The sequence below is a fragment of the Leuresthes tenuis genome, unplaced genomic scaffold (genome assembly GCF_036924035.1).
Source record: "Leuresthes tenuis unplaced genomic scaffold, fLeuTen1.0.hap1 SCAF_11, whole genome shotgun sequence".
Classification (NCBI taxonomy): Eukaryota; Metazoa; Chordata; class Actinopteri; order Atheriniformes; family Atherinopsidae; genus Leuresthes; species Leuresthes tenuis.
In genome coordinates this window covers 19,983,368-19,998,870 of record NW_027325365.1, presented here as the reverse complement: position 1 = coordinate 19,998,870, position 15,503 = coordinate 19,983,368, and positions in this window count along the sequence as shown.

The following is a 15,503-nucleotide window of genomic DNA, read 5'->3' as shown; positions in this document are numbered from 1 at the left end:
TCATGTGCGGTGCAATCTGAACTGAGACACCATGTGTCAGATAGTGTGTGTGCTTTGTGAACATCACAGAGGTGAGCTGTCTTTTTGCCATAGTCTAGTGTTGGCTGTTATCAGCAGTCAAATGTTGAGAAAAACACAGTGTATCACAGTATTGCTTTTATATTTGATTACGTTATTCATGGTTGCATTGTCACCTTCTCACCAGTGTTTTCAAGTGATTTGAAATCTTTTGGACAGCTATATGAAGAAGTATAATGCAGCACAGCTACAGGATCAGGCATTTTAATCAGAGCCAGAGTTAGGTTACTTTGTAGTGTTGCCAGTGATTGACAAATGCTGGCATTTACCCAAGGATGTTTTTTTTGCAATAGAAAATCAAGCTGTCCACCATCTGAAGGGAAACACACGCACATCTCCAATTATTTAAAAGCAAATAGGACCCATCGCTTTAAAAAGATCCGGGATTGGTCAAGTCTCCCCTCACAGATTTGATTCTTTAAGGCCTGGAAACAGCGGTAGAAGTTTCCCATTCGAATCACAATATGGTCATCACTGCCAACTGCAGCTTTAACTGTACCTGGTTGCAGATGATGGGGAAACGTTTTGTTGGCTGATTGCAGAGCTTGTTTAGTTTCTCTACATACTCACTGTTCAGCGCTGCAGTGGATTACCAAAACAAACTCATAAATCTAAATCATGAAAACCCAAATGGCAATGCAACTTCAGCTCTGACAATGCTTAATAGCCTCCATTACACATTTTTCTATCGGTCAGTCTTTGAAACAATCTTATCTTTGCTTTTAAACTGATTGACCATTACTGCATAATACATATGGAGGCCTAAAAGGCCTGGTGCCCTGCTGTCTCACATTGCAATGTTATACAGTAATGCTGCTTAGTAATGCCTGGCATGTAAGCAGAGCACTGGCTGAGGTGGGAACATACTTTAGAGTATCGTACAGTCCACAGGACTTTACGAGCATTCCACAGAAACAAAGTAGGAGCTCATAAAGGAAACTCTCTTTTTAATAGGAGTCTGAGCTTTTAAACTTTTAGAAGTGAAATTGCTTTTCTATGGAGACCAAGAATGCCATAAACGACCAGGAAGTGTGTTTGTGAAAATACAGACATAAAACTGAAATAGCAGTTTCCCAAAGGGATTATGTGAAAGTGCCACCACCTTGTGAATGGCTCCCCATTGTGGCATTGTGTATATGTCTCTGTATTGTGTTCTCTGGCAGTGCTTATTTTTTTCATTTGAAGGTCAAGACTTGTCGGGTGAAACACACAAAAATTTATCCGATGAAGCAAATGACAAAAAAAAATTGAGCTCTCCCACCCCCTCAGTCTGGCCTTTTATCCCCACAACAATCACACTTCCTCACTCACTTCAAACACTTTGTTATTTCAGCTTCTCAGTGTTTATGGAGGGCAAACTGAAGATCCACTGTTGACTAAAGAGCTGGTGAGGCCACATCCTCTTAAACTGTACTCTACTATTAGCTCAAACAGTCTATAAACACCAGCCATTTTACACTTGTACATCAGCACGTTTTTTCAATACGCTTTTAGATCAAAATGATCCTGCAGTGCCTGCGTGGAGGCTAGCAGCATTTCCATGGCATCACAGGAGAAGTGATCTCACCCAGCCACCCTCTCTTGACGTCTCTCCGCCTGTGACTGCAGCTAGTTTCAGCCCTCTTCTCTGTCTTTCTTCATGTTGGTACTCTTTTGAGACAGTACAGGAACTGGTCAGGGAGGAATGCGGTGGCACAGCAGCATGACACAGCCGGGCTCCCACACAGACATAACAGAATTAGAAAGAGGAGGGAGGGAAGAGTGAGAAAAAGGTGTCATGGAGGTGAAAATGTGTCAGTAAGGAACTTTACTGCAACATTGAAACGTATTAAAGAGAAAAGCCTTTAAAAGTAGGCACCATGAGTGAGTAAAAGAGGTCGATACGTTGATTTAACCACAGAATTTCAAAATAGGACGAGGAAGTGATTAATCAGCTAAGTGTGATGGGTTTTGATGGTTTGTACTTATGCATTGTGAAGAGCAGGACCAATCTGAGTTTTCTGTGAGTCAAAGAGCTGCAGGTTTACACTGGTATTAGCTTATGATGCAGTATGAAGTGATGATATTCCATGTACAGTGCACTAACCAGTGTGTCATGCACTGAGAGGAAACTAACCACTATGTGTCTCTCAGTTTATCATCACATCTCATATTCTACGCTTAGCAGAATCTTTACCAAGTGGATTTTGGTCACATTATGATCTTATCACCCAGACTGCTGAAAAACAGAAACATGGTACATCTAGAGATCACTGGACATTTCATGAACCAGACAAAGCTCACAAACTTTATCAAACTTTGGAGCGGTGGACACACCTGCGCTCATCTGTGTAGAAGACAAAACAAGTCAGCCTTTACAGGAACTGTCTTCTTACTGAGAAAGTAAAACAGGGGTCATGAAGATGCCCATGATTCATTTCACTCCACCGCTGCTTCGAAAGAACTGTATTTACTGAAGCTGTCAACAAAGAGGCCACTACAAGAACTGTTGTATGAAAGGGAAAATTCTAAATGCTAGGTTGATATTCTAACTTGTGTTTGTTGTTAATATGTTGTATTTATGAAAAAGGTTTAATTTATTTCGAGAGTTATAAAAGAAATATAAGCCCTTCCTTCCTGTCATTTTGCATGCAGTACAAAAAGATATATATTTAGACCCTAAAAACAGAAGGTAACATACTTTGACAGGCAGACCTACATGTTTGATTTTAAACAATAATCCTTTATCATAGAAACATGTCGGGATTTTTGAGTGGTCGTCAACCAAACTGCCAAGACTGAAACTGAGTCTTTGTTATGATGATTTAGGCATAGTGTAGTGACTTTGTGGAGATGAGCCACCATTGACAGAAATCCATCAGTTGTCATAACAATGAGGGCCATGTGTGGTGGTCTAGGGATGGTAGGCGCTGGACCAAACCACTCGGAGACAGAGAGAGGGAGAGGGCCTAAGAAGGGGACAGGTCATTACAGCAGCCAGGCTCACAGTTTCAGTTTAACATTGCCAGTTAATCGAACACGCTGTTCCAAAAGTCAGCATACAACATACAAACTCCACACAGGAATAAACCGGGAAGCCTCTTGAGTAATCAGCATAACAATCACTCTGAGGGTGCATTTGAATTGTCAAAAAATGATCTTAAGGAAAGGTGGCTGGAAAAATTTGTAAAGATGAAGGAAAAGATGATCGCACCTCTGTGCAACACTGAAACTGCAGCGGTTCGATACATTTGGTAAAAAAGTACTTAGGATATTTTGTCTAGTGTCATACAAAGGGTATTTCAAATATAAGAGATAATACAAAAAAAGCAACACTTTATCCTCAAGGTTTGGTGTTAAAAACAAGGAAAGAACATTTATGAAAGTGAGAGATAGTGTTGTTGCTCACTGTCACCCTCGTGTCCTCATATTTATCTACGTGAATCACAGCTCCAGCATGACTGGGTGAAAATAATCAAGCTTTGCGATGAAAGTTGTGGCCACAAAGAGTCGAAGGACGGCATTATCTCCTTTGTTTTATAAAGGATGGTCCAATGAATCCTGTGTTAAAGGAGATTTTAAAACAAGCATCGGAGCTCCTTTTCTAAGCTTTTGGAAAGTTCGAACAGCTCTCATCATGGCTGTTAAATACATTCAGGTAACTTAACTCACTTAAGAGGATTCCTAAACAAAATGGGCTATTTCCATCTAAATAATAATGATAATTAACTAAAGTAACTAAAGCAAGAACTAACAGCTATTTACAGCACTGAAAACAGACATATTTGTGTCTGTCCATATGAAGGCAGATGACAGCTGTGATGCTGATGATAAACACAAACTCGGTGTTCAAACATTTGTTTCTATTCCTCCACATCCTCTTCTTCCCCTGGTTCCCTTTTTTGTTTATTTTTAGAAAATTGTATTTTCGGCATGCTCGCTGTACTTTAGGCTGCGAACACCCACTTCTACAAAAAGCTCCTCAAAATAACACAACTGACAGACAAGTGGAAGAAAATTCGGTTGTGTTGGCAAGGGAAAGGGTGCTGGAAAAAGAGGAAAACAAAGAACAATGTTGATGTTTATGCAAGACAGACCTTTTTTAGGCTTGTAGGGTCAGCGGTGTGCCATTGGTGAGTCTGTGTGTGCGTTGGTGAATATGTCTGTGTGTCTCTACGTTTCCGTTTATGACTCTGCAGTAATGAGCCAGGAGGAAGAGCCTGTCCAAATGCAGACAGCGTATCTCCCTTTGCCCGAGGATCCACCCATTGTCACACACAATTAACAAAAACACATGTACGTGTGTGGTGTCATTTTACAGAGCACAGGCAACAATGTGTACGGCTTAGATTGCAAAAGTGTTGGAAAAAAATACCAGGAAGAAGCAAAAAAATAATCATTTAAAAGATAAAGGGATGATGACAGAAGGACAACAGTGTGGCACTGTGTACTGTGATATAAATAGACACAATGGTCTCGACAGAAGAGTTTTTTTTTAGTTACTGTGAAGCAAACTGGATATCAAGATAAGAGGATGGAAAACAGTTTGAGAGGACAGAATGCAGAAATGTGCAGGGCGTGAATTTGGGAGGGCCAAAGACAAATGTCAGCAAAACAAAAACTGAAAGAAAATTCCAGCTCATGGGTGAAGGTCAAGTTGCGTCAAAGATTGTGTGCTGAAAGGTGTTTAATGCAAAGGCCATGTACAATTTTTGACCACATATATTTGAGGTTTGCTTGTAATAAGAAATTAAAGATACAAAGTCCCGTAATTTGTGTTTTATTCAGTTATGGTCTGCTGTCATTATTGGCTTTAACAAGCAGCTCCAGATTTAATTGCTGTAATATTAAAAGAAATTTATAAAAATGTGGTTAAAAAATACTTTTAGGCCTCGTCATTCTGTTCACAAACAAACTAAAAAAGTATCTTGTATGTCCTTATAAGGCCGAAACATTAGCAAACATTTGAATGCTTTGTACATTCAGCAGGAACCAAAGTTGTTGAGGTCAAAGTTAAATCAATATTTTTTTTTCTCCACCAACTCTTGAGCAAAATATCTGGTTTGAGACCCATTAAACAAGACAGACTTCCTTTGACCCATCCTTTCACTTTTCCATTTCACTGTTCCTCACAAATGTCTGGGGGTCAGGAGTTAAAATATGTAGTCAGGGGTTACACACTTTCTACTAACTACTAACTTCTAACTACTACACTCTGCAGACGTGGACAATGTTTTCTGGTAAAAAAAATTGGACATCACAATGTATTTAGAAACAATTTTGTTCCTTACTTACGAGAACAACACTTATGTGTGGTATGTGGTAAACTTAAGACCAAAGTCTGTTCCGTAGTCTTTTATTTGCCTTTGATAGTTGGTTTTTTTTTCGTTTTTGAGAAAAATTAGCGCACCGTGCTGACTCATGTTTGGCGACATGACATACAGCAGAAAAAAACAGAAAATATTAGATTCCAACTTTGTCTGACAGAAACAATAGGAGACAAACATGTGTGTTGGGTGTTGGAGCTTCTAGGGATGACTAACTAACCCTGATCAGGAAAGCTTTAACTCAGTCTCATTGTACTGTAATGCTTCAGTGACACACAAGCACACAAAACCTCTCTTTCTGCCTCACAAAGAAACATCTGCAATCAATTACTCCCACCCAGCAAGCTATAGGATCCTTTAATGAGTGAAAAGCATTTCTCTTTTATGATGTTGCTTTCCCTTCTTGGCATTACTTTCAGTTACTATAGAGATGCACATAAAAAGGCTGAGACTGACTCTACAGACTGGTGTTCAACACAAAGGTTATAGTGAGGAAAATAAGCTTTCACAGTTACAAACTCCCAGCTTGACATTTGTTAATTTACAACTCCCACTATACAAGGTGCTATAAAGAAGTTTCTCTTTCTCTGTCACTATCTCTTCCTCTCACTCTCTCTCTCTCCCACAAACACACACACACAATCTGTTCTTGTGTGTAACAGGAATTTCATGGTGGACAGTAGCCAGAACTTAATCACTCTATAACAATCTTCCTCTGATCCAAGCAATGACTGAAGTAAACCCACGGTGATCTAAGCCTCTTAAACAAAGACTTCTGATGTGGTAGTGTCATTTCCTGGCAGGCCTTTATTCTGACTGATGTTGGGGTCTTTGTTGGTAGATGAGGGGGCGAGGCAATACCCCACTGAAACGGATGTAAGTCGGAAGCGAGCAAGGAGGAAAGAGCCCTGTTAATGAGCACAGAAGCAGGAGGATGTTGTGGTTGGTCACAGTGCAGCAGCTTGGTTTACCAAGTCAATTTCTTCCTAAGGCCTCTGTGGTCGTGACACATGATTGTTCCACAACAGCTGGGCTGAATGTGAGGTCAAAAAAGAAAATAACATAACCGAGATATGGAGGGACAGAAGTCAGTGGCAATTAATGATGTCAGGAGCCTATAATTAGTGTGAGGGAACTCCCACAGTTGCAAACACACCTGCACTCTCAAACAGTCAAAAGGCTGTCTTGTTAAAAAGAAGTGAGACCAAGAGGGGAGCCAAGTTGGAGAAAGGAAAACAGGTGGGAAGGACTGTGAATAAATTCCAGAGAAGACAGATCAGAAAACTGAAAACAAAATTACTACCCGTTTGTTTTACAAGAAGAACTGAAAGTGCTTTCGGTGCTTTTAGAAATGAAGTGAAATGAAAAATGTCAGTGAAGCTTTCCCTGGGTGAAATATTTATTGTTTATTTAAGGCCTAACCAGGAAGCTCTTCTTACTTTAACCAAGTATTCTTACCCATTAGAAACAAGTGCAGAAGAAGTAAAAAATTAAGACTGGAAGTCAAATATAGACAGAAAAAAAGGAGGTGAAAAACAGCACTGTTGAGGTTGGAGTCAAACTTTAGTCCCATGCTTGGCAGTTTGGTGTCCATCTTAGCTGTGGTTTGCACTTGAATAAGGGCCACTAATAAGAACTACAGGATACAAAAAAATGATCTGTTGTTTAATTAATGTAGTGTCCTTCACATCATAAAAAAAAGTGGGCTGGTCTTCAGCCTGAAACTCATGAGGTGAGATCTGGCCTCACAGCAGCCCTGCCAGGCGCATGAGGCAACCACCACAGACCAGCACAGTAAAGACTGAGCTGTGAAATGCACTGGTATTACATGTACACGTAATACATATCAGCCACACAGAGAGAAATAAAAAGACATAAACAGGCCATACCATTCATACCATAACACATTTCACCTCCTGTCTAGGCTTATTTGGAAAAACTTGTGGGAAGCTCGAGTATTTAAAGCTCGAGTATTTCTAATCAAATGACATTTTATGCTAGAAGTCATTTGATTTGAATGGTAGATCTAGTGCTATAGTTGCTGTTGTGATAAGATAAAGGACCAGAAATGTAAGTAATATTAACCTGACAGTGTTCTAGAATTATTAGTATTTTTCCTCGCTACTATAGAGAGGGACACCCTGAAGCTGGATTTAAAGTGCGATGATAAGTGTGCGAGCCTCAATTGTTAACAAAGTAGAAAGATGCATGTTATCCTCCAGTTTTTCATGAGGAAATGTAGTTGAGATATTTTCTCGTCAAACCATCTGAGAATATTTAACAAAAAATTGCAGCTTACTTCTCTTTGGTGTTTTCAGGTAGAGGTCTTTTAGAGGAAGTTATAAAAAGTTATAAAAAATGATAAAAGTAGCAATGACAGTGCTCAGTGGAGGCAAAAATCTACTCAAAATGCCTCTGTCACTATGATGTATTTTCTTGCATCAGTAAAGAAATATATGGAACTGAAACATCTCAATCTTGAACTGAAATCATAGCAACTCAAGCATCATTTAATTTCATTGAGTTTGTGAGGCAATGGTTTTGCAAGAGTGATCTCAGAGACTGATCTCTACTAGCGTTTGTGTTGTCACATCACTTCTGTACAAGTGGTAAATTTCCTCTTTTAGCCAATCCCATGCCACACGTTACTAAACATTGTTGTGACTTGCATGGAAAATCACCATGGCAGATCTTGAATCCGTACCTGGAGAGCCTCTTCAGAAACACGTGCTTCCATTTAGTCAGTCTTATAATGCCAGTCAAAGGTCAGGCAACGACCAACTGTGGATAGTCAACAACACGTTGCCTGAGGATCAACTGTTGCTGTCCAGTCTGTCAGAGTTTTGAAACAAGCGTCAAAGGTAGTGCTCAGTGAAACTTGTCAACCATCAAGAATGACTAGCTATTTCAGCTCACAGACAGAGGATCCAAAGACTTATAAAAACAACAACTGCTCCCTCAGCGATGTGTCACATTCAGATTGGGGCCCAATTGTCCCCCGACAAAGCTTTGGTGCTATGTCACATTCCCGAAATCCACGCTGAAGAGAGGGGCTCAGAGAGGCAAGATATTTTTCACACCGGGGCACAAAGCCACAGAGCGTCGGTTCCTTGACTCATACGAGAGGAGGAAAAGAGGCTGACTAATCACAATAACCATCATCCTGTTGTCTCGACAGTTGCTGTGCAAACTTCCTCACCCATTCAGTTCAGTTATACATATCAAATCCCTCCTCAAGATGAGACAATATTGCTGTTGAATCAGCTGTGTCAGCGCATATGCTTGCTGAGCTGGCTAATTGTAGCGTGTTACTAATCACCTCCATTTTTCATCCAGTAATGGGTTAGATTTTAGAGGGGCTTTTCACATGGCTAAGCCCACTAAAGTGGTCCACCAGGGCCTTGTGCAAAGCTGGCTGTCGTGTGTGGTGCGTTGATAAAGACGGAGCAATCTGGATAGAGAGATTAACTGTGGTGTAATGGGCAGAGATGAAAACTAGATGACATCGCTTAGCTTCCATAAGCTCTGCCCTGTCTCCTGCTAAGTGTGTATTGATGTGCACGTGTGTGCTCAGTGGCAGAGGGAGGCCAGGGGCGCGTCTGCCACGAGCAGACTCCCGCTCTGGGAGCGACCTCACCCATGACCTCATTGAAGGAAAAATCCCCCTCTCCTGATTCTATCTCCTCCCTCTTTTCTCCTCCGGCAGCTGAGTTCTCCTGCATTCCAGCTCTACGAACAGCTCCCACACTGTCTTGAGGCTGCGGCAAGAAAGAGGGAACACACTGAGATACAGTGGGTAGACAGATAGTCAGAGAACTGCAGAGAAAAAAGTCTTGCCAAGGTCACAGACCCTTCTAATAGTCTGTGGGCAGCTCAGGAAGCCTTAGAAGGGAATGTAAATCTGTCTGGGAGTCAGAGATGAATGCAGATGAATGGGGAAATTCAAAGGGGTTGAAATCATGTGGCCGACTCATGAGGCTGGCTATCATGCACTAAGCAGAAGGAAGCTTGAGTGGACATCTTACTAATGCATAAAAAGCAGTACATTTAACTATCCAAAGCTATGTGGTGTGGCTCAGTCAGACTTTCAGTCCATTACTTTGTTCTTGACTAAGAAAATCCGTCTTATATTGACACATCCTAATGTCTTTGGTTATCGACTGACTTTTCTTGTCTCCTTCAGGATTGTAAAAAGGTTTTTTTTGGAAAATGTCCCAGCAAGTAATGGATGGATCACCAGGAAATTTTGAATAGACATTGATGTCACATACTAAAAATGAGTTTTTCTGTTGTGCCGTTCTGCATTTGACGGCTTTCACTGTATTTTTATCTCACTATCTACAGTGCCTTACTGTAAAGATCTGTGTTATTGCGGCTCTTCAGTGGTCTCTGCAAAAACATTGACACTGCAATATTTTCTTTCCAGTACACCGTGACTAATAATCAGCGCCAAACTAATTACAAAAACTAGAACAGTGTGCGGTTCAGTCATGTGTGACGAGTAAACCACACAAATAAACACACACAACAATCACTGTAACACTCTCTGGCACTTGGCGACTTTAGTGTCTGACTGGTTGTGGCTTGGCTGCATCAGCACACTCATGCATATAAAAAGAGGGAGACTGATTAAAGATCCATCAGCTACTCTCCCTCACCTGGCTGTGTTCCCTAACCACTGACCCACTTCTCTCCCCCAACACACTACAATCATAAACCTCTATCTTTGACTCTTTAATGTCCTGGCCAGCTGTTTTATAGAGCACATTTTACTCACTCTATCTCAAATTGAAAATTTGTGGAAGTAAACCTGACTGAGGCATTTTTACCTCTTGACTGCTGAGGTGTGTAGGCCGACAGTGAAAAGTGACTTCATCTGATGTCAAAATTTTTTCACATTTTGATACTTTTTTTTCATCCCATGGATCTTAAAAATTGCGAATAAGCAATTTTCCATTGCTTTTCTCTCAGTGTGTGCAAAATTCATTTGAGCACTTGTTTAACAGCAGGTTTTGACATTAGCACACTGGAAATTTTTCCTATGACTTTCACTTTGACCCAGGGAGGTTCAGAGGACGCTGATGTTATGATTACTTTTTCAGTCTTGATTAGTTTGTATAATCTTTTCAGTGCAGTCCTCAGTCCTGGCTCTCAGTGAGGTGTTGCTGCTCTGGCACCTGCCTCATCAATGATATCGCAAAAAGTGCATCTCTATATTATCATGCAGGCGAAAACTGAAAAAAAAAGAAATTAAACATAAGGTTTGAAGAATTTCCTATGACTTTTACGCTCTGATGTTAATGTAACAGCATCAGTACACAAGTCACAGCTATTGTTAGAATATCTTTCATTTCCATTTCTGATTTGCATTTAGCAGATTTGAATAAGAAAAGTTGAATGAAAACAGCTAAATAAAAAAAAACTTTTGGGCACAGACACTCTCCTGAATCAAGTCTGACCTGGTAAAGATTAAAATCAAGTGAGTTACCGGATGTTTACGTTCTCATTTTTTCCTCCTGTGGATGTTCCCTGTGACTACTGGAGGTTTGTTTTTAGTTAGGATATCGTTTCTTCTGCTGAATTATAAACACAAGGTGCAAAGCCTACACCCGGACAGCTGACACAGTTCATCTTTTCATTTCCAGTCAGTGGAAGTCAAGTTTGGATTTGTTTTTTGTGGCTTTTCAAAAAAGATCACTTCAGATTTGCTTCAGTAGTCAAAACCAACTATTGTGTTGGACCAAAACCTTATTTAGTACAGTGATATGCTATAAATAACAGCTTACTGTGCTTTACAGTCTTCTAAAATGTAACAGGGTTTAAAGTAATTTTACTGCGGCAGGACATGCAGTGTCATCTGTAAAGCTTCTGCCAAATTTACTGTAAATTTAACTGAGATAATTTTCATTGCTCTCTGGTTAAACTGACTGGTGATTCCTTAACTTTTCATCTATCAGCATCTGTCACAATTACTATGTTGAGCCATTAATAACAAATAGAAGTAGTAGAATACCAGGAATTATGGGAAAAATTCCTGACTCAAAATCAGCATGTAAGCAGTGATACTTACATAATATTCACATTCTAATGCAAGCATGTAACCTTGAAGTACCATGTGGGAGACCTGCCAGCATGGTTAAATGTTTATCAGCTGTCTTTTAAGCACAAACCAAACTGTAATTAATCAAACTCCATATACAGGAGGAAACATTGACTTTCAATGGGACAAGAAGTCAGCCTTGATAGATACAACCTTTATAAATGTGTCTTTTGAATAGATTATCTAGACATGCACTGTTATCTGAGCTGTCATCTAAAAGTTTTGTCAGTTTCTTTCTGAGACAATGCATGAGAAAACGAAAACCCTGTCCTTGTTTTAGGGATTGGTTCAAAGGACAGAAACATCCCTCCACTGATATGCTCATGGCTTAGGCATGAAGAGGTATTACTCCATACAGAAAAATCCCTGATCCCTGCACTTTTTTTCTTAACAGTCCATTCAGGATCAAAGTGCAACAATAAAGATTGCTTAAAGTGTTTGCCTTGAGGATGAGAGGTGGTGGAGGATGAGGTGTTTCAACAGTGGCTGACCACAAAGGAAACACAGAGAAGAAGAATGCATGGAGCCCACTCCTTGAGGTAATTAGGAGCCTGCTGCCGTCCTCTGACATCTGCCTGCCCCTCCTTTGTCATAAGCCGCGGTGTCAGCCAACTCAACTAGCCAGCACGCGTTAGGCTGATCCTCTAAAACCACCAGTATGTGCCTCCTTCTACACACACATGTGCATGATGGGCGGATATTGGAAGAGGGTTTTTTTTTCTTTTGGATTTCAGAGAACCGCAGGGTATACTGTAAGAGGCAGAGAAAACAGATGAGTCAACCTTGCAGTCATTCAGTCTTCCTGTCTACTTACCCGCGTAGTGTTGTTTGTGTGACTGGTTTAGTTCAGTGTGTGTTAGATGCTTTCTTTTCCCTTTTTTTTTCTACTTCTACTCCCTCTTTTTGTCTGCCTTCTTTGCCCTCTTAATCCAAACTCTAGTCCCTCTCTCTTCTCGTCTTACCCAGTAAGTAATATGATGCTGCCATTGGTCTCAGTAGGGCCTAAATAGACTTCAGTGAGAATTTAATAGTGTGACCATGACACATAACAAGTGTCTGTCCAGCAAGGTGACATCAGCAGTGGGGAATCTGCTGGTATCCCTGGCCAGTGGAGGGCCAGAGCTGAGTTCAGGTGTTTTTACAACACCACTAGCAGAGCGAGTAAGGGCCAAGGGACCCTAAGCAGAAGAAAAAAACTACTGTAGACAAAGTGTTAAAATTCAAAAAGGTCATGTTCAAAGAGTTGTAACCCTAGCTCTTGAGTCAATCTACAGTTACAGCTTGACTTTCCTAGTTATTTGGACCTCTCCTCGTGTAAGTATACACGTGGTGGAGGGAAGCAAGTTGCTAAACAAAGTCTAGGATGCTGTGGACTGTGTGAAAAAATATTCAAGATATCGTGCCACCTGAAAACTCTCACTGTAGGAGATCATAGAGCATTTTAAGTTTAGCCTAATTCACTGCACAGACGCTGTCTTTACGTTACCTGAACGGTGAACTCGTCAGATGACGCTGATGTTATGGGATCAGAATTTATTTGAGCAGAGTGGCAGTCTGGGAATGCTTTAAGTGAGCTGACACAGAGTCTTATTAGGCTGCTTTCCGTCACGATTTCTGACATGTTTATCTGTCTGCTACAAAAACTTTAAAAGAACACGCTGACACTGAAAAATGTGCTGACTTGTTTTCTTGCTGATTAAAAAAAAACAAACAACAACAGGGATCAATGACACGCTTTGCTTCTCTGTGGAACTGGGGGTAGGAGTACATCAGTTTAAAGACTACAACCTCCCAAATTGTGTGGTCTGACTCGTAGATGTTTTTCAGGAAGTGGTAATGTCATTAATAGCTACTACTTTTGTTACTTTCCTTGTAAGCGCAGTGGTACCTCATTTTAATGAGGTTGTAGAGGGAGTACGCATGAGTTAAAAAACTTCTGTTTTACATGGAATAGATTTGTAGTGTTGTTCGGTAAGTAAAGATTAATCTATAAATGAGTAATTTATGTGATTATTATGCATATTTCTTTATTAGGCATACTTGAGAAACAAGCTTTCATTGCTTAACATTTCTGCCACTATGGCTGTTCAGCCACGTGCATCTTTTGCACCATGGTCAAACAGCCTGCATGTCATTTTTTGAGGTACGAAGGGGAAAAAGGGGAGACGGGAAAAGGATAAGGAAATGCTGGAGAGAATAGGGATGTTTGAGGGATACAAATAAAGAAACTGGTCGGCTTGTTCACAGGAACTGAACAGCAAAGGCCAGAAAAGGAAAAGACAGCTATGATAGGCGGTGACAGAGTGACTGTGACACCTTAAATCTTTTTCATCTACACACAGGCGAAGACAAGTCAGCGCCCTAATAAGTAGAACTTCTCACCTTGACCCACTCTATACCCTCCTTTCTTCATCTTTCTCTACCCCTCTCATGTTACTTTTATGACCTCTCACTTCTTCTTTTCATTCTCGTCAGCTTCCCCACCATCCTCTGTCCTGTGTAAATGAGGCAACACAGACAGCGCCCAACACACTGATCCATCGTAACCTCTTCATGTCATGCAACAATGGCTGGGCCTCTGTCATCACCTCATCAATCCGGGCCTGAGCTGCACGCTGACATAAGGGCTGACTCTTCATTGCGACTTCAGTCAGATGCCTTATCTTAGCTGCTGCCAGATCATGAAGGCACACACATGCAAGTTCATTTTATTTTGCTAGAATACCAAATTGTAAACTTGAACATCTAAAGCAGATTCTGGCACCCACACACACACTCATTGATCCCACATAATAATGTGTTCCTGTTGATGAGATCCGGCAAAAGCGTGATTACATTTGCAACTGTTGGCGTGCGCACTTCCATGTCAGTGTGGAAACTACCCATTGTTGCTTCTCAGCGGGGCAGGAAGCACCTTTCACAACACAACTCACCCTCCTTACACTGATTCAATCCATTGCAGCTACTATAGCATCTGATTACTGAAGCTTTTTTGGCAACATATCAATGTGTCAATTTGTAATGGATTTAGATCATTTAATAAGTAAAGTGAATTTTATCATATAAATTAATGTGTTTAATGTGAGTTTGCATTTGCCGTATAGTTTCTGTGTTTAGCACAGAAGGTGATTATACTGTATAGTCGTTCATTTAACTGCTATTACTTGCTGTGTGTATCATATTCAAACTGTATGTGTATGAACCAATTCAAGCAAGCACACCTCCAAGGAAAACAAATAAGGAACAAAAAACATTAATGATCTTGTTTTTTCCCACAGGCTTCTGGCTCACAATAAAATTAGCCCTTTCCCATGAATTTTGGCCAACCTGTGAGGAAATGCCTTCTGAGCTGTGGAAATATCCTCTATGGCTCTCTCTAGGAATGCTGAATAACAAGGCAAAGTCAAGTTAACTTGACTGGGTTTTGCAAGCCAGCCCCACAAGGAAAATGGGCCACCATGCTGGACATTATTTCCTGGCTGCGTGCCACCATTGCCACTGAGAAACAGTGGCCAGTGAACTCCCTTCTCTCTCGGTACGCTGGTTCTTTGGTGGCCATCAGCCCCGGGAATAGCAGCTATGTGAGCATGACTGCACGGCACTATTTCTGTGTGCTCTGCTACTTGACATTGAGAGGCTGGGATTAGGTGGCTCCACTACTGTAAATGACGAGCTCCCGTCACACATGCAAGCACCCATACATATGAGTACCCTGTAAATACACACATATACTATGAATGTAGCGAATTTGAAATACTGGATAAATGAAAAAATTACTTCATCTTGTTTTTCTGTTGAGAAACACTGGCTATCAGCATACTTCTCCCTGAGAAGAAGAATGTAAAAAAAGCTGAACTGCTGTTCTTCAGTTTCTCAACAGATGGTATGAGGAAAGTTACATTCTGAAACAGATACCACACCCTTGGTTTGACTGAACATCTGTCTTTAACTACCATCCCCCAGTGTGAACATGGAGTTGCCTCAGAATCGTATTCTATTCAGTATATATAGAAAGTATG